A 2,241-nucleotide genomic window follows, 5' to 3' on the forward strand; every position below is an offset into this window, starting at 1 on the left:
GGAAGGAAGGAAGGAAGGAAGGAAGGAAGGAAGAAAGAAAGAAAGAAAGAAAGAAAGAAAGAAAGAAAGAAAGAAAGAAAGAAAGAAAGAAAGAAAGAGGCATAAGAAGGTAGGCTTCATCCCCGACAACATAAAAAGGAAAGCCTAGGAAAGGCTGGCATAGGAGTGCTAGCACTGTTGCCCTTTCTAGTAACTATTCCGATTGCTTTGAGAGGAAAAGACAATTAGAACAGAAGAAACGAAATCTCATCTGCATTGTTCTTACCTAAGTATTAAGAAACCACCTAGCCATCTATTAACCCCACGCTAGGTAAGTATTTTTTAGTTATATCGGCACCTTCTGGAAACCAAGATATGGAGAGCAACGAGGCCATGCAGATGTGCACAGAGCCTGGAAACAGAATCGTCTTCTGTGTTTCTCCTGCCCGTAGCATGCTGGCCACGCAGCAACCAGGCCAGTCTGGGTCCCGTTAGAAATTTATATTCTAAAATCATGCAAAGGATTTGCATTGATTTTTCCAGCACTGTGATAACATTAAAACCAGTTGAAAGGGCGATTTTGAAGTCAGCTGTGAAGGAAAGAGGATTTGAGTCTGGAGTTACGTCATGTCTGTCTCCCCCATCCTCCTGCTGCACGGATGGGTCTGGTCCGATAAACTTCCCTCACTCAGTTCCAACTCCAGTGCTCTAAAAACAGTTTCAGTTTCTGCAGAGCTTCCCCCATTCTCCCAACAAAGCCACCCTCCTCTTCTTACCCAAGAGAAGTTGACCTAGTTTTCTATTACCTGAGGTAGAGCAAAGTTCAGTAGCTGGGAAGAGTGACCTGAGCAAAGGATTTCGAAACAAATGGCTCTGTATTTGAATCGCAGCCATTCCAGCCACGCGAGCATGCGCATTACTTCATTTCTGGAGGTTTCAGTTTCTAACACAAAGTGATAAAAGTTAGTAAGACGTCTGTCACAGCATCGTAATGATGACTTCATGGAATACGTGCCTGAAAGTTCAGCTGGGCAGCCTCTGCTGTTTTACATAGTCAGCAGTATTCGTTTCCAAGACTCCCAGTGTATTTGTCATTCACTCTTACACGCATTCATTCAGCAATAATTTGATCAGGCAAGTGCCAGCTATAGGCTGAATGCTGAATTTGGTGTTGTGCCGGTAAATAATCACAAAGAAGGATATCAGGAGATGGGGACATCGCTCAATGGTTAGCGCTGGCAGCTCATCCAGGGGACACGCGTTTCATTCCCAACACCGACATGGTTGCTAACAACCATCCGTGAACTCCAGTCCCAACACTTTCTTCTGGCTTCTGCGGCCAATCCCTGCAAACAGTACACAGACATACATGCAAGGAAAACATCTACATGTGTAAAATAAAAATAAATTTACGAAGAAGAAGGATAACAGGTCTCTGGCCTCAGAAAGTGTGGTGCCATTGAATACCTGTGAACGGTTGTCACGGAAGGGTTTTGTGTAAATACAAAACAATGAAATGTAAATGAGGGCCAGGATGGGACTTAGTGAATCTCATGAGATTTTTAGAGGAAGGCAAAGTTGGTGATAACTATAGTAATCCCAGAGAAGCACTTTTACAGTGATCTGCCCTTTCTTATCCACCAAAACCTTCAGAATCTTTGTCCCTCTGAATGAACAGCCCTGTATCAAATACGTCTGGGCTGTTTGAACCAGTTCCTTCAGTCCTTGGTATCTGACTACGCTAGTTCATGTCCAAAGCCTTTTATATTTTTGTCTTCTAAATTTCTGTTGAGTGTCTTGCCTTCTAAAGCAGGCGTGGTTACTCTGAGTTAAGGTTCAGTGCTTGCTCAATTTTGGTTTTTGCCTTTTTTGTGATTTCTTCTAATAACACTTATTCCGTGAACACTCCTGGAATCCCCTTCTGTCTAACTGGACTCAGTTTGAACTAATTTTTAAATTGGGTATTGACCAATTACAAAGCAAACTTTGATTTCATATGAGAAACGACTATTTTAAATAAAAGAGGGGAAACCTGCCAATATAACTTTCACAGTATTATGCTAATATAAACTGGTAGGGCTGAGCCTGGCATGTGTTAAGTTTCAATAGTTGTAAGCAGGAGCGCAGGGTTGCCTGACACCCGCCAGCTACCCACGACCCCCGCTGCAGGATTTTGGGACTGCTGGTGAGTGGAACACAGCTTCTGCTCCAGTCCAATCACGCGGGACCTGAGACTGCTCTGGTTGGGGAGAGAGAAATCTG

This window comes from Mus caroli, chromosome 10, assembly GCF_900094665.2.
Source record: "Mus caroli chromosome 10, CAROLI_EIJ_v1.1, whole genome shotgun sequence".
Classification (NCBI taxonomy): domain Eukaryota; kingdom Metazoa; phylum Chordata; class Mammalia; order Rodentia; family Muridae; genus Mus; species Mus caroli.